At 39.8% G+C, this 17,875-nt stretch overlaps 1 protein-coding gene and 1 pseudogene across 4 annotated transcripts in view; one reads left to right on the forward strand and one right to left on the reverse strand.

Annotated features, from left to right (window-relative positions):
* MLLT3 (MLLT3 super elongation complex subunit) overlaps positions 1–17,875 on the reverse strand; it is a 229,620-nt gene that overhangs the window by 166,663 nt on the left and 45,082 nt on the right. The gene's annotated exons all lie outside the window — the stretch shown is intronic.
* LOC311520320 (small ribosomal subunit protein eS27 pseudogene) lies at positions 13,848–14,334 on the forward strand (annotated as a pseudogene). Its single transcript has one exon. The product of its transcript is annotated as a small ribosomal subunit protein eS27 pseudogene (transcript).

Raw genomic sequence — 17,875 nt, forward strand, 5'->3', positions numbered from 1 at the left:
TCAATTTCAATTCACCTCATACAAGTACTGTAGTGCAATCTGTTTATCATGAAACCACAACTTGCAAATGTAGATTTTGTTGTTACATAACTGCTCTCAAAAATAAAACAATGTAAAACTTTGGAGCCTACAAATCCACTCAGTCCTATTTCTTGTTCAGCCAATCGTTAAGAGAAACAAGTTTGTTTACACTTACAGGGAGATAACACTGCCCACTTCTTATTTACAATGTCACCTGGAAGTGAGAACAAACATCCGCATGGCACTGTTGTAGCCCGCATTGCGAGATACTGATGCGCCAGATATGTGTGGTGTTTAGATGTTGCTTGTAATTATTAGAATTGAGAGCACTGGCTGTTGGGAGTCTGAAAGGACAGGAAACAGGAAGGAGGGGGGAGGAGTTGAGAGGCTGTGAGAGAGCTACAGAGAGTGCAGCAGCAGCTTGGTAAAGAGGTTTCCACTTTGAAAATAAAGTCCTGTTGAAGCTTGTTAGTACTTTCCCTGGTCGATACAACATTTTGGCAATGAGGATGGATCTTCTGCCTCTGAACCCACCTGCACCCTTTCTGCAAAGCCCAGGTGAGCCTCCAATTGCTTTTACTACCTGGATCCATATGTTTGAGACTTATCTGCTTGTAATCAGTACTACAGAGATTTCTGAAGTAAGAAAGCCTGCTCTGCTAATCCACTACCTTGGAGCATAAGGGCAGCGTATATTTTACACTTTTCCCCTTGCAGATGATAAATATGAGACTGCACTCACTGCATTAAAGAATTTTTTTGTGCCGAAAGTGAATGTAGTAGCTAATCGCTACAGATTTCGCCAGCATGAGCAGAAACCAGGGGAAACTATAATGCAGTATATTGCTTCCCTGGGGAGTCTGATTGTAACTTGTGACTTTGGGAATATGGCAGATGAGATGATTAGAGACCAGCTCATTGAGAAAACAACCATACTTCATGGAGGAGAACGCTTACTTCTAGAACCACAACTTACACTAGAAAAAGCAATAACCATTGCTACTCAGATTGAGTCAGCTACAGCTGAAGCCAAAATAATGAGCATGGATACAGGAGGCACAGTGCAGGCTGTGACTCCTTTGCAGAAAAGTTCACTACTACTGCAGACACGCAATTGCAAGAGGAAAACTAATGAAAAACCACTGAATCAGCAAATTAAAAATATAGCAAAAGCATGCTTTCGCTGTGGATCCCCACAACACCTTGCAAGCTACACAGGATGTCCAGCAAAAGTAGCTCAGTGCAATCGTTGCAAAAAGATTGGACATTTTGCTAAAGTATGTCGCCGTAGCCAGTTCAATCAACAGGTGCATGCAGTTACAATACCAGATGTTACTGTGCTGAGCGTGGACAAAATCACTACCGCACATATTCCAGAACAGATAAAGTGCACTGTAAACATTTCCACCATACCCTCAGGCAAATCACACTCTATTCAGATAATGTTGGACACTGGCTCAGCAGTCTCTATACTACCTGATTCCATCTAGCTGCATTACTTTAAAGATGTGCCTCTTACTGAGCCCAAACTTCACTCGGTGTGCTATTTGAAAAACCATATTCCAGTACATGACTGCCTGCCAGCAATAGTTACTTTTCGTGATTGCTGTGTAACTGCAGAGTTCTACATTGTCCACAAAGACACTCCTATCCTTGGCAGAGATTTATTGGCTTTAAATCTCAGGGTAGTTAATGGACTAATTGATCTTCCTCAGCAAAGCACTCTTGCGGTACACACACCAGTTTCAGCTGGGACCCAACACCAGGTCAGGGAGAAACTCGGCTGTGCTTATGGGTTTCTGCATAAAGTTAAAATGCGGAACAATGTGATGCCTGTGCGACAGAAGTTACGGCGTTTACCATTTTCAGTCAGGGAAGCTGTTTCAGAGGAACTTAGAAAAATTGTTCAAAAGGACATTATTGAAGTGATAGACTCCTCGGAATGGGTTTCACCTATAATAGTTTCAGAGTAGCAGCCGTGTTAGTCTGTATTCTCAAAAAGAAAAGGAGTACTAGTGGCACCTTAGAGACTAACCAATTTATTTGAGCATAAGCTTTCATGAGCTTCCGATGAAGTGAGCTGTAGCTCACGAAAGCTCATGCTCAAATAAATTGGTTAGTCTCGAAGGTGCCACTGGTACTCCTTTTCTTTTTACCTACAGTAGTGAAGCAGAAGAAGGGTGGAGGCATTCTCCTTTGTGTGGACTTATGGGAGCCAAATAAAGCTATTGTGATTGACAGCCATCCTCTTCCTCACATAGAAGAAGTATTTGCAGAACTCCGTGGAGCAAAGATGTTTTCTACTCTTGATTTGCAGAGCGCATACCACCAGGTTATGTTGCTTGAAGATAGCAGAGACCTCACAGCATTTATTACACACGAGGGACTATTTTGTTTTAAATGTGTTCCGTACGGTCTCGCATCTGCCCCAAGTGCCTTTCAAAAAATGATGTCATTGATTCTGAAGAATCAACATGGAGTTCAGTGCTATCTGGATGATATTATCTTGTTTGGAAATACTTCTGAGGAGCATGACAATAACCTGCAGTCTATACTAAACTGCGTCAGCACAGCAGGCCTCCAGCTCAATAGGTCCAAATGCAAATTTAGACAAACTGAACTCTCCTTTCTGGGGTATACAATTTCACAGGCTGGACTAAAACCCGATCCAGATCATATCCTGGCAATTTCAAATGCTCCTCCTCCAACAGATTTGCAAACCTTACATTCTTTCTTGGGTCTTACCTCCTCGTATGCAAAATTCATTCCCAATTATGCTTCTGTCATTGAACCGTTACGGGAATTACTACGGAGAAGTTCAACCTTCGTGTGGACAACGGATGCACGAGCTAGTTTCGAAACTGTGAAAGACTTGATTGTACATAGTCCAGTACTTGCACTATTCAATCCTGCATTGCCTACAATTGTAACTACTGATGCTTCCGATTATGGACTTGGGGCTGTTCTCACACAAATGCATGAGGACAACACAGAGAGGACTGTTGCATTTGCTTCAAGGACACTAAGTAATGCTGAGAGAAAATATTTTACAGTCGAAAAAGCAGCACTTGCTTGTGTCTGTGCTACTGAAAAATGGAGAACTTACCTGTGGGGCCACACATTCAAGTTGCACACAGACCACAGCCCTTTGACAATGTTGCTCACCATGAAAGGACTGGGAAGAGGAGGATACCGTGTTGCTAGATGGTCTGCAAGACTACTCTCTTTCAATTATGAACTGGAATATAAGCCTGGAAACCAAAATGTGGTCACCGATTGCCTCTCTCGCCTGCCTTTGCCTTCACCAGATGGTCCACCAGAGGATGAGGATGTAGTGGTTGCGCTTATTACAAGCACTCTCACTGCAGTTACAAGAGAATAATTTCAAGCTGCTTGTTGAGCGTGTCCAATTCAACAAAAACTATAGGAATTTCTGACAAAGAGATGGCCTAGTCACCCTAAAAACCTTGACCCAGTTTTGCTGCCTTATTTCAGAGTTCGGGATGAACTTTCTTTGTTTGATGGCTGTGTGTTACGAGGTACACACTGGCTCTTTGTGCAGAAGAATTACAGTCAAAACTCATACACGTGGCACATAATACTCATCAAGGAATTGTCCGAACCAAACAACAACTACAGGATCTCTATTGGTGGCCAGGGATGGACTCTCAAACTGAAGCACTCAAAATCCTGTGTCACTTGCCAAATGCATGGTAAGACAGCAGTGACATGTACCCCTCCATAACAGCCTGTTCCTCTTCCTGAATCTGCATGGGAAAACGTGGCGATTGACATTGTAGGACCCTTTGATACTGCTCCAAGTGACTGCCGTTATGCCATCACTTTAATAGACTATTTCAGTAAATGGCCTGAGGTAGTGTTTACATCGCAAATCTCTTCTGCTAGAGTAATTAAGTTCCTCTCTTCAGTTTTTAGCAGGGAAGGTAACCCCAAAGAACTGGTTTCACATAACAGTAGTCAATTTACTTCCCTGGAGTTTGAAACTTTTCTAGCACAGAGGAACATTTTACTCAGAAGGTCATCCCTATATTACCCTCAAGCCAATGGGGAAATCGAACGGTTTAACAGAAGTTTGAAAGAGAGTTTGCAAATGGCTAAACTGGAAGGGCGATTGTGGATACCCTTCGCTACTGATGTCTTGCAAGCATACCAGGCTACACAACATGCCACAACGCAAAGATCACCCACACAGTTACTGCATGGGAAACAGATAAAAACTAAACTGAACATTGCTGGATTGTTAAAGGCACGACCTGATGCCCCAAACAAGGATGATGTGAGAAAAACAGTTGAACAGAGCCAAGCAAAGTCTAAGGCTTTCACAGACAAGCGGCGGGGTGCTAAGAAACCAAAGTTTGAGTGTGGTTCCTTAGTTAGAATACGAAGACCTGGAATTATACGCAAAGGGGACCATAAATTCACAGTTCCTCTTAAAATCAGAGAAGAAGGGACCTTACACCTATCTATTTTCCGATGGGCAGGTATGGAATGCTCCTTATCTTGCACCTGCCTATGCACCAAGAGGAGATTATGCCAACACCCAGTTTGCATTGGATGACTTCACCGTAGTACCAACACAAGACATTGCACTGGAACCGGGGCTTGAGAGAGAGCCTGTCAGACCCAGACAACCACCTGTCTGGACTAGAGACTATGTTATGTAGTATCTACAGTGCTTTCAATGTAATATTTCTGCCAACAGAATAGTGTCTTGTTTCATATTTGTTCCTGTGGTTAGAACAATAATGTTTATTTTAATTGGGAGAGTTTCTTCAGAGAGGAGGAAATGTGCTGTTTAGATGTTGCTTGTAATTATTAGAATTGGGAGCACTGGCTGTTGGGAGTCTGAAAGGACAGGAAACAGGAAGGAGGGGGGAGGAGTTGAGAGGCTGTGAGAGAGCTACAGAGAGTGCAGCAGCAGCTTGGTAAAGAGGTTTCCACTTTGAAAATTAAGTCCTGTTGAAGCTTGTTAGTACCTTGCCTGGTTGATACAACAATATGCTAAACATTCGTATGCCCCTTCATGCTTCAGCCACCATTCCAGAGGATTTGTTTCTATGCTGATGATGCTTGTTAAAAAAATAATGCATTAATTAAATTTGTGATTGAACTCCTTGGGGGGAGAATTGAATGTCTCCTGTTCTCTTTTACCCCATTCTGCCATATATTTCATGTTATAGCAGTCTTGTATGATGATGCAGCATATGTTGTTCACTTTAAGAACACTTCCACTGCAAGTTAGACAAAATGCAAAACAGGTATCAATTTGAGATTTCTAAAGACAGCTACAGCACTCGACACAAGGTTTAACAATCTTAAGTGCCTTCCAAAATCTGAGGGGATGAGGTGTGGAGCTTGATTTCAGAAGTCTTAAAAGAGCAATACTCTGATGCAGAAACTAAAGAACCCAAACCACCAAAAAAGCAAATCAACCTTCTGCTGGTGGCATCTGACTCAGATGATGAAAATGAACATGCGTCTGTCTGCACTGCTTTGGTTGGTAACCGAGCAGAACCTATCAACAGCATGGACACGTCCTCTGGAAGGGTGGTTGAAGCATGAAGGGACCTATGAATCTTTAGCGTAACTGGCATGTAAATATCTTATGACACTGGCTATAACAGTGCCATGCGAACGCCTGTTCTCGCTTTCAAGTGATGTAAACAAGAAGCAGGCATCATTATCTCCGGCAAAGGTAAACAAACCTGTTTGAGCAATTGGCTGAACAAGAAGTAGGACTGAGCTGACTTGCAGGCTCTAAAGTTTTACATTGTTTTGTTTTTGAGTGCCTTTTTTTGTATATAATTCTACATTTGTAAGTTCAACTTTCATGATAAAGAGATTGCACTACAATACTTATATTACATGAATTGAAAAATATGATTGTTTTTTACAATGCAGATATTTGTAATCAAAATTAAATATAAAGTGAGAACTATACTCTTTGTATTCTGTGTTGTAATTGAAATTAATATACTTGAAAATGTATAAAACATCCAAATATATTTAAATAAATGGTATTCTATTATTATTTTATTATTATTCTATTATTATCTTGGACTGCAGTCCGAGCTCTGGGACCCTCCCACCACACAGAGTCCGAGAGCCGAAGCCCGAATGATTACACTGCAATTAAACAGCCCCTTAACCCAAGCGAGAGTCAGCAGGCATGAGCCAGCTGTGGGTTTTTAACTGCAGCGTAGGCATGCCCTAAGATTTGTTATTGGTACTAGCCAGGACTTGCCAGGTGGCATATCAGCAGTAGAGTAACCTCTCCCAAACTCACCTCAACAACATGTTCTTGTACATTAAAAGCAGTATGTGTGTGTGCAAGCCCTCATCTAAACGAAAACTACCATGTGAGGAAGATATTTTTTAAAACTCAATCAGCCAATAAGGCTGCATCACCAGAGGGGATGAGAGTAAGGCAGTTTAAAGAAAAAGTTGAGATTTAAGTAGCAATTTAGTGTCTACGTCAACTGGGAAAAATGACCTATTGTTGACAACATGTATAAGGAGAAAATCCATTGTTAACAGTAAAAAAAAAACGTTGGTCACAAACCTAGGTAAGGCCAAATCATTTTCAGCACCCATTGCAGAAGGTATGCTGCGCATCTCAATTCCAAGAGGTCTGGTACATTTTCTAATGTGTTTTGCTGAATAAAGAAAGACAGAAGACTTGCAACAGACTGTTCAAGATGCAAAGCCATTCTACTTGCCACTACAGCTACACCATAGCCATGCAAATCTGCGGCTGCTCCTTTCTGAACAAAAAGGGATGAGTCAGATTCTCAACTGATGTAAACTCACACAGTGTTCCACTGACTTCAATGGAGTGATGCCGATTTACACCTGCTGAGAATCTCTACCTTTAATCCTTTCTACACAGAAAAAAGGAAATGATATACTGTTGACAGTAATAGGGGTTAAGAATGACACCCCAGAACCCGCTTTATCTGGGTTTGAAAATGGTCAATTGCTAACAAAGATGGGGATAACCTTGTCTGAACAATTCCACAACAATAAAAAATATTTTATTTCTGTTTGCCTGAAACCTGCTTCACACTATTCGACAAACATTTTGAACAGCAATAGGGGTTATTAATGCTGTTGGAGGCTATTTTAAGTGTAATTATTGCCAAGGCACAGACAGGTTATGTGCAGGCATTGTTTTAATTTCAGATTTGACATTCAATAAAATTAATTAATGTACATCTGCTCAGAATGGCACTCTGTTCCCCTCTAGTGGTGGCTAGGCCTCCTAGAGATTGATGAGCCTCCTCCAGCCTTCACTAAGACATAAGTGTCTTTTAGCTGATGCAGTAGATGAAGCTCATGCATTAAACAAACTAGGGAAATACAATCTAGACGGAGCTACTATAAGGTGGGTGCATAACTGGTTGGAAAACCATTTGCAGAGAGTAGTTATCAGTGGTTCACAGTCAGGCTGGAAGGGAATAACAAGTGGGATCCCACAGGGATCCGTTCTGGGTCTGGTTCTGTTCAATATCTTCATCAAGGATTTACATAATGGCATAGAGAGTACACATATAAAGTTTCAGATGATACCAAGATGGGAAGGGTTACAAGTGCTTTGGAGGATAGGATTAAAATTCAAAATGATCTGGACAATCTGGAGAAGTGGTCTGAAGTAAATAGGATGAAATTCAGTTAGGACAAATGCAAAGTACTCCATTTAGGAAGGAAGGATCAGTAGCACACATACAAAATGGGAAATGATTGCTTAGGAAGGAGTGCAGTAGAAAGTAATCTGGGGGTCACAGTGGACCACAAGCTAAATTTGAGTCAATAGCGTAACACTGTTTTTAAAAAAAAAAAAAAAAAAAAAAAAAAAAAAAAGGAAAACATCTTTCTGGGATATACTAGAGCCTCGCGAGAACATGAGATTTGGGATCCATGCCAAGTATCACGCTATAGCAGGGACTGCGTTAAAATGAAATTATATTTTTGTGACCAAAATTTCAGTACAGGTATATGTAGTTGTGTATTTGCAGGTTATAGTGGGCTAACGATAGCATCAAAACCTGGAACTGACACGAAAAACGAGTCTACTAGATACAGTACTCACCACGGGCGTCAGTGGAAATTGCGTTTTGAAACGGAAGCAATTTTAATGAATTTGGTTAAATGCTTTATGTGCTTTCAGGCACCATGAACTTCCATCTTCGCGTATGGAATGCCATAGAGAAATTTATACACACTGTATGTATAAATATGTATATAGAAATTTTTGTAGCGCTAATTACCTTCACATCCATAAAGTATAGAAAACCTTAGAAAATAAACTCCTACTTGAAGGAAACAATAAACAAGAAAAAAAGTGTTGCTTTATTAGAGATTTAAAGTACACATTACAATAAACTAGTCTAGTTTTTCTTTAAAAAGTCGGGGAGTTGCTTTTGCTTCTTGCTGCTATGCTGCTTCCTCTTAGCAAACTGCAAGAGACTACATAGCTGCATAATTTTATAGGCTCAATGTCTTGCGTCTCAAACCATCTCAAAGCAGTCTCTAAGCCAGCTACAGTCGCAGTTGACACTGGAACGACATCCACTTCATCTTCCTCTTCTTCCACGGCGAAGGCCAATTCTTCAGCTTCTGGAATGTTGTTTGGTCATACTGCCTGAAGAATTTGGTCATCCGTTAGACTTTCAGCAATGGGACAAAATTCTTCTGCTTCATCGTCACCTCTTATCCAGTACTCAATATTTTGTGGCAGAACAGTTACCCCAAGCCCGAACAGTTGCTGGGACAGCTCCTGCATCCACTCCATGCCTGTTCTTCCAACTTTCTCCTCTGTAAATCCCTCGAAGTCGAATTCCTCGTCAGACTGTTATACAGTATATGTGTCCAACGATCTTGCAAGAACAATAAGGTAATGAACACCAAGGTCACTTAAAACTCAAAAAAAAATGTACTGTACTTAAATTTGGGATCCATGGCCGCAAACGTGTTATATCCGAATTTGCGTTATATAGATGCACGTTCTAGCGAGGGTCCGGTGTATTAGTAGGAGTATTGTAAGCAAAACACAAGTAGTATTTCATCCGCTCTATATCATGCTGATTAGGCCTCAACTGAACTATTGTGTCCAGTTTTGGATGCCACATTTCAGGAAAACTGTGGACAAATTGGAAAAAGTCCAGAGAAGAGCAACAAACATGATTAAAGGTCTAGACAACATGACCTAGAAGGGAAGGCTGAAAAAAATTGGGTTTTGTTTAGTCTGGAGAAGAGAAGACTGAGGGGAGATGTGGCAACAGTTTTCAAGTGCATAAAAGGTTATTACAAGGAGGAGGATGGTAAATTGTTCTCTAACCTCTGAAGATAGGATAAGAAGCAATGGGCTTAAATTGCACCAAGGGCGGTTTAGGTTGGACATTAGGAAAAACTTCCTTACTGTCAGGGTGGTTAAGCACTGGAATATATTGCATAGGGAGGCTGTGGAATCTCCATCTTTGGAGATTTTTTTAAGAGCAGGTTAGACAAACACCTGTCAGGGATAGTCTAGATAATACTTAGTCCTGCCATGAGGGGACTGGACTAGATGACCTCTTGAGGTCCCTTCCAGTCCTGTGAGTCTATGATTAAGCTTGAAAGGTCCCAGTTTTGATCCCCACTGCTGAGGCTCCTGTATGGGTTGGTGTCACATCAATTTATGGTATTATCAAGTAAATGACTGTTGGGCAACAGAAAAAGTCACTAGATGAAATCAGTCAGTAGATTCCAGGGACAGGCATATCAGTGACTTTAATTTGCAGAACTATCCAATGAATATCCATATCGCAAAAATCAATAGTACAAATATGAAATAGCAACAGAAAGTCAATTTAGAACTAAGACAAGTAACTTTTCTCCTCTATCCTGAAATACACTGCACTTTTATAATCTATAGACTTTCCATAGTTTTTCAACCAGACTAAATGAAAGGATGCAAATTTAAGTAATTGACACTGGCAGGAACTAAACAAAGGCTGCTACTTCATGGGTTCCCCTTATGCTTCAGAAAAAAAATAAAGCTGTTCTGCTCCTACTGCCTGTATTAAGATTAGCCAAAAACAACACAAAGAAAGTATTTGTAGGTTTAAGTTTTTAACTTACTGTGGAGAGGTTATTTGTAAGACTAGGGGTCTGGGTGACCTGCCCCACTCTATCAGGAAGGAGTCATACAAACATTATTCTGAAGACTAAAGTGATGCAGAGTTTTAACTGAACTAGCCTTTCACCTCTAAAACTCAGATTCAAACCTTTACATTGATTGCAACTAGTAAGTGTCATGGTTCCAAACTCTTAGTTCATTGTAGACACTGGTCCACATCACACAAGCTTCAAAGAAATATTTACAGTCCAGCAACAGGAATGTAAACAAGAGCCATTGCTAGTCAGGACTGAGATAGGCTGGGGAGTCAACATGTTCACAAGTTGGTGGGGCCATCTTGGTCTCATTTCTACCAACCAGGCAACTTTTGCCATCTTAATCTATATTCAAGACAGCTACCAAAGAAGATGATCCAGGGTGAAATCCTGGCCACATTTAACTCAGTTATTCTATTAGCTTCAATGGGACAAGGATTTCACCCTGGTTTGTTAATTATCTGATCTTGTTTTCCCAAATTAATGTTTTTCCCTGACATCTATGCTCAGACTCAATGCATTCAGTCAAACTATCTCTTGGTCAATACTGATCATCCAACCACACTACAGTACACAAAACATACACATGCAGCTTCTGTGTTCAAGTACACATATGCCACAGCTATTGCAAATTAAAACAAAAAAATCAACAGAACGTGAGTCTCGCTCTATCTTCTGTACCACTGACTTGCTGTGCAATTGTGCTTCAGTTTCCTCATTTATAAAATGAGCTTTGCCACTCTTGCATCAAACGGATCTACGGGTGGAAAGTGCTGTATATGTGCTAAGTATAACTGTACTTTAGGCACCATTATAAGCATGAAGACAGCTGTCTGCAGAATACAAGGAAAGCTTGCATGGAAGCAGCAGTGTTGATTCACTTGCATTTGAATTCACGCTTCCTCTAGGTTCCATAGTCTGTGGTTCTCAGTCTGTCCCCACACAGCATCTTGGCTTTTGCTAAGTCTAAAAGCCTGCTGCGAGGTTAGTTTTTCTGTTTGTTTTTGTTTTGACATCCCTCCACCTAGAACCTTGTATATAGAACTCTAGCCTCTAGGCAGAGAGTAAAGAAAGGCGACAGCTGCAAGCTGTACTTGACCTTCATTTAGCAAAGCGGTCTGTTCCACATGCCTTTTCTCTTGTTGCACTAAAGTGCCCATCTCAATGGAAAAGGAGGAGAGTATTTCAAAAGATCTTTTTGAAATGAAAACTTTGTAAAGTAAATTACGAAAATTAAAACTATTGCCAAAAATAAATAAATTTAATAAAACTCCACCCACCCGCCACTAACCTTCAGGTCATTTGGAGACTTTTCCACGTTCTTGCTTTGGAAGAAAGCTAAAACTATTTTGAACATTATGCCACTTTACATTAATGAGTTTTTTTAAATATACGCTCAGATACATAGGTTCACAAATATTCTGATCTGAGAGCCTGGGACTATTTTGGTTGCTATCTTTCAATAAATACATTAAAGGGGAATACATCAGCAAACCCCCTTCTCCACACCCGCTAGTGATTAAGGGGCTACTACTGTGATTAAAGTTCTGCTCCTGCCACTCATACACCAACAAAACCTGTTGAGCCAAACAGAAAGATAGAACACAACAAATCAGAAAGAATGTGTACAAAAAATTCCTCTAAGTCTGGCAAGTAAAATTAAACCCCAAAAACAAAAACTCACGGGTTCCCTTTAGGACTGTCGATTAATCGCAGTTAACTCACACAATTAACTCAAAACAATTAATCTTAATTAAATTAAACACGATTAATCGCAGTTTCAATCACACTGTTAAACAACAGAATGCCAATTGAAGTTTAATAAATGTTTTTCGATGTTTTTCTACATTTTCAAATATATTGATTTTAATTACAACACAGAATGCAAAGTGTACACGGATCATCTTATATTATTTTATTGCAAATATTTGCACTCTAAAAATGATAAAAGAAATTGTATTTTTCAGTTCACCTCATACAAGTACTGAAGTGCAATCTCTTTATTATGAAAGTGCAATTTACACATGTAGATTTTTTTTGTTACGTAACTGCACTCAAAAAACAAAACAAAACAAAACAATGCAAAATTTTAGAGCCTACAAGTCCACTGAGTCCTACTTCCCATTCAGCCAATCACCAAGACAAACAAGTTTGTTTAGATTTACGGGAGCTAATGCTCCCACTTCTTATTTACAATGTCACCAGAAAGTAAGAACAGGCATTCGCATGGCACTTTTTTAGCTGGCATTGCAAGGTATTTACGTACCAGCTGTGCTAAAAATTCATATGCCCCTTCATTCTTCAACCACCATTCCAGAGGACTTGCTTCATGCTGATGACACTTGTTAAAAAGATAATGATTAAATTTATGACTGGACTCCTTGGGGGGAGAATTGTATGTTTCCAGCTCTGTTTTACCTGCATTCTGCCATATAATTCATGTTATAGAAGTCTCAGATGAGGACTCAGCACACGTTGTTCATTTTAAGAACACTTTTGCTGCAGATTTGACAAAATGCAAAGAAGGTACCAATGTGAGATTTCTAAAGATAGCTACAGCACTCGATCCAAGGTTTAAGAATCTGAAGTGCCTTCCAAAATCTGAGAGGGACAAAGTATGGATCATGCTTTCAGAAGTCTTAAAAGAGCAACTCCGAAGCAAAAACTACAGAACCCAAACCATCAAAAAACAAAAATCAACCTTCTGCTGATGTCATCTGACTCAGATAATAAAAATGAACATGTTGGTCTGCACTGCTTTGGATTGTTATCGAGCAGAACCCATCATCAGCATGGACGCATGTCCTCTGGAATGGTGGTTGAAGCATGAAGGGACATATGAATCTTTAGCGCAACTGGCATGTAAATATCTTGTGACGCCACCTACAACATGCCATGAGAATGCCTGTTCTCACTTTCAGGTGACATTATGAACAAGAAACAGGCAGCGTTATCTCCTGCAAAAGTAAACAATCTTGTTTGTCTGAGCAATTGGCTGAAGAAGAAATAGGATTGACTGGACTTGTAGGCTCATTGTTTTATTTTGAATGCAGTTATTTTTTGTACATAATTCTACATTTGTAAGTTCAACTTTCACGATAAAGAGATTGCACTAGAGTACTTGCATGAGGTGAATTGAAAAATACTATTTCTTTTGTTTTATACAGCGCAAATATTTGTAATAAAAAATATAAAGTGAGCACTGTACACTTTGTATTCTGTTTAAAATTAAAATATATTTGAAAATGTAGAAAACATCCAGAAATATTTAAATAAATGGTGTTCTATTATTGTTTAATCGCACAATTAATCGTGATTAATTTTTTTAATCACTTGACAGCCCTAGTTCCCTTATCTATGATCACCATCTATTTCCTAGGTAGTTAGTAAGTTGCCCAGCACTTAGGCCAGCTGGAAAACTAGCCTAGAATGTAACAATTCCTGGCCTATCATCTCTCCCCTTTCCTACCTAATGTTTGTTGTTTTACTATTCTTCCAGAGAAAACTTCACACCCACTCCAAATTCTTCTCCCTTTGTTCAGCCTTGATAAGAATATCCAAAAGCTAACAATTATAGACACACAGTAACGACACAGAGCCCATGATCTCTCGAAGTGCCATGGCAAATTTATTTGCCTACCAACTGTGCTGCCTCCGCACGAACATGCCTCTGGCGAAAGACCTGCTGCATCCCTCCCCCGAGGAGGAGAAACGGAAACACAAGCGGCGGCGTCTGGTCCAGAGTCCAAACTCCTATTTCATGGATGTGAAGTGTCCAAGTTGTATAAAATCACCACTATATTCAGCCATGCTCAGACTGTAGCTCTGTGTGTTGGCTGCTCAACTGTGTTGTGCCAGCCCACTGGAGCACAGGCAAGGCTCACAGAAGGATGCTTCTTCAGACGAAAGCAGCACTAAACTAAAGTGTGTCTGAGATGGGTGGGACTACCTGCGCATTTGGCTGCACAGACAAATACAGATGGTTCAAGAGCATGGGATTCAGCCACAGAGCAACATTAAGTATCAAGATGTGAACAGAGGGCTTTAAACACGTCTCTAGAACGTGAGGGGAGAACATGACTTTCATACTGTCCCTGTAGCCTCACCCATCTGACGGTCAATAAATTTTGGATAAAATAAAATAAATTAATTAAAAAAAAACCTGTGTAAGACTAGAGTGCTTCAAGCTTTGCTTCATAGCTGAATAAAGGCAAGGAAGTAATGCATCAGAGTAAAGCATAGACTTCCTTAAGGGAGTAAGGATTGGTTATCAGTCTTTTTTTTATCCTGGTACCAGACATGCATTGTAACATGTAATCATACCACTTCCCACTATCGGTGAAGTGATGTCTCTGATACTGTGTTCCTTTCACACAGCCAAAGAGCAAACACCCTCCTGTCCTCCACCACCCCGCTACTAGTCAGAAAGCCTAGTCTGCCTTGGCCATCATTCCTATATGGGCTAGAAGCTCCATTTTGATTACATCATTCACCCTCTAGGAGTGGGAAGTCTGACATACATTTGAAGAACTCAGAGATCCTGCCTATACCATATCCCCTTTATACAGACCTCAGAGTATTTGTGGAAGAGTGGGAAGAGGGAGAGGGTAAGTGAAAGAGCTCTGCTCAGCAGCCTCCTTATACATCAGGTATCACATAACCTGTTCCTCTCCTTTCCTCAGGTCAGTTACCAGATCATGTGACAACCCAATGAGAATTAAACTTACCCAGTGCATCTCCTATTCATCTGCCCAGTTGGTCTGTGTTGGTACCACACAGGTGGTTATCAGCAATCAGCTCTGCACCACTTGGAGACCAGTCCTATGCAGCACAGCTCCCAGAATCAGAAAAATGCCCTGGCTTTTTAAATACTTTGTACACCAACAGAACATCCAAATCCTGAACTCATAAATAGATATTTGAGACGTGTGAAACCACCTCAGCTCTCAGAGCTGGATCTGGCAGCTCTTGATAGGCAAATGGCTGCCGAGGAAGTTGAAGTTGTAATAAAGAATTTAAAATCCAATAAAGTTCCAGGTCCCAATGGGTTATTTTGAGAGTATTATAGAGCTCTAAAACAAGTGTTGATCCCCATTTTAACCCAATTGTTAAACGGTATATTGCATGGAAATAACATTCCAGATTTATGGAGAAAGGCAAAAATTGTGGCCACTCCTGAAGAAAAAGATCTTACCAGTTGTTCATCATACAGACCTATTTCTTCAATGACATGGATGCTAAAATTTATGCATAGGTACTAGCAAACAGACTGAGCACCATCTTGCCCAAATTTGTTCATCCTGACCAATCTGGGTTCATTGTTAGCAGGCATCTATCTGATAATGTCAGAAAAACTCCGAATTTGATCAATAATGTTAATTCTAACAATTCTTCCAGTGCACTGCTTTATCTGGATGCTGAACAAGCCATTGACCAGCAGGAGCAGGAATACCTCGGAGAGATTTCGGTAGGGTTTGGCTTTGGAAATCAGTTTTCTGTGGGCATGCTGGCCTGTATACTCATTCTAAAGTGTCATCTTGGATTAATATAGTCATCAATCCCCTCCTTTTAATTTGTCTAGGTGTATGAGACAAGGTTGCCCCTTATCCCTGTTTACTTTGGCAATGGAGCCATTTACAATAAATGTGAGAAACAGCCCCTTGGGTAAAGGAGATCAAAACTACTTATAGATCAGAACACAAAATAGTTTTGTATGCTGACCATGTCTTGTTATAGTTGCAGGATCCAGAAGCCTCGTTAAAAATTATAGAACAATTGATTTGGGAATTTGGGCAGGTTTCAGACTGCAAAATAAACTAAGATAAATCTGAAATTTTAGGAATTAATATTCCCAAAAGAGTCAAAACAAAACTTTTGTCAGCTAAATAAATGTGCATGGGCAAAGGAATCTTTAAACTAGTTAGGAATAAATATTGTGAAGAAACAAATCTTTTTACAGCCAGATTACCCTCTGCTGTGGAATAAAACAACAAGAGAGTTGAAGGAATGGAACAAATATGAAATATCTTGGCTAGAGAGGGTAGTGTCTTGTTTCAATGCATCCCTGGTGGTATCTTTGACATGAAATTAAAAACATGGCAGAATGTGCTATTAAAATTCATATGGAAAGATAAAAAACAGAGTTCTAAGGTTCTGTTTAAGCCTACAGAGTGGGGTAGACTACTGTACCCTAATTTGGCTTATTATTACAGAATCATAGACATATACGGCTGGAAGGGACCTCAAGAAGTCATTAAGTCCAGCCTTCTGTGCTCAGGCAGGACCAAAGAAACCTAGACCATTCCTGAAAGGTATTTGTCCAATCTAGTCTTAAAAACCTCTAATGAGAGGATTCCATAATTTCTCTTGGAAGTCTGTTGTGGTGCTTAACTCCCTTATTGTTGTAGAAAGTTCTTCCTAATATCAAATTTAAATCTTCCTTGCTGCAGATTAAGCCCATTACTTCTTGTCCTCACTTCAGAGGATATGGAGAAGTTGATCACCATCCTCTTTATAGAAAATCTTACTATATTTGAAGACTTATCAGGTTCCCCCTCATTCTTCCTTTCTCAAGACTAAACATATCCAGTTGCTTTAACCTTTCCTCATAGCTCAGGTTTTCTAAACTTTTTCCTAACAATTAAAATAATGTGATCAATTGGGTTAACAGGCCATCCAAACACAGGATAAAACTCAAACAAGACTGGAATCCAAATATAGTTATATAGAGAAAGTAAGTTAAAAAGAAATTTAGGTCACCAAAAAAAAATTTTTTTTTTTTAAATAAGTCACCTATTCATCCAGACCATCTTACCAGCTCTGGACATTTTTTTTTAAATTCCTGTCACTGAGGCCCTCTTCCTTAGACACTTTCATTAATAATCAGGAATTTATCCCTAGGAAATATCCAAGTGACTATTCATTGTGGGTAAGAGCTGAGATTACTCCATTTGGACAGCTGTCCCTGGGTCCTGATTTGAAATCATACCAAAAGATATGTAATATTATAAATAATATAAAGATTCCATATTTTCAATATTTACAGATCAAACATTTTATTGTGAAATCTGGATACAAGTTGACTATCTAGACTTTTAATCACATTTGAGCAGTTGACCCAGGAGCAAGCTAGAACAAAAAGTTTAATCTCTACTATATACATAATTTTGATTGAAAAGATGTTGATGAGAAAATAACCCAAATGAAAAGATGGAAGAGGGATTTGGTTAAAGAAACTGACCTGGATGAGTGGATCACTATGTGGGAAAAGGGGTATACATCTTCAATTTGTGTAGCTCATGAAGAAATTTTTTTATAAATTGCTGTCTCGATGCCATTTGACTCCAATTAAGATCCATCATATTTTTTGCTACTAGAGATGCATTCTGTTGGGAGGGGTTGAGAGAATGGGGAACATAATTGCACATGTGGTGGCTGCGTCCAGAAATTATACAATTTTGGGAGGAAATTATTAAAAAGATTCAAAAATGCTGCATGTTATTGGAAGAATGAGATTTCTCCTATGGAATTGTGAGATAGGCGAATATGGACTGTCCTTACAATGGAAAAGCTCTCTCACCAAGTATGTACACAAGAGAAGTACTAAGAAGAAGTCTGGTATCGCCCTTTTTAGCATACTCAAAGGAGGGCAGCTCCCCAGCCAGCAAGTCAAAGTCCTTAT

This window comes from Lepidochelys olivacea (genome assembly GCF_965140295.1).
Source record: "Lepidochelys olivacea isolate rLepOli2 genome assembly, chromosome: 5".
Taxonomy (NCBI): Eukaryota; Metazoa; Chordata; order Testudines; family Cheloniidae; genus Lepidochelys; species Lepidochelys olivacea.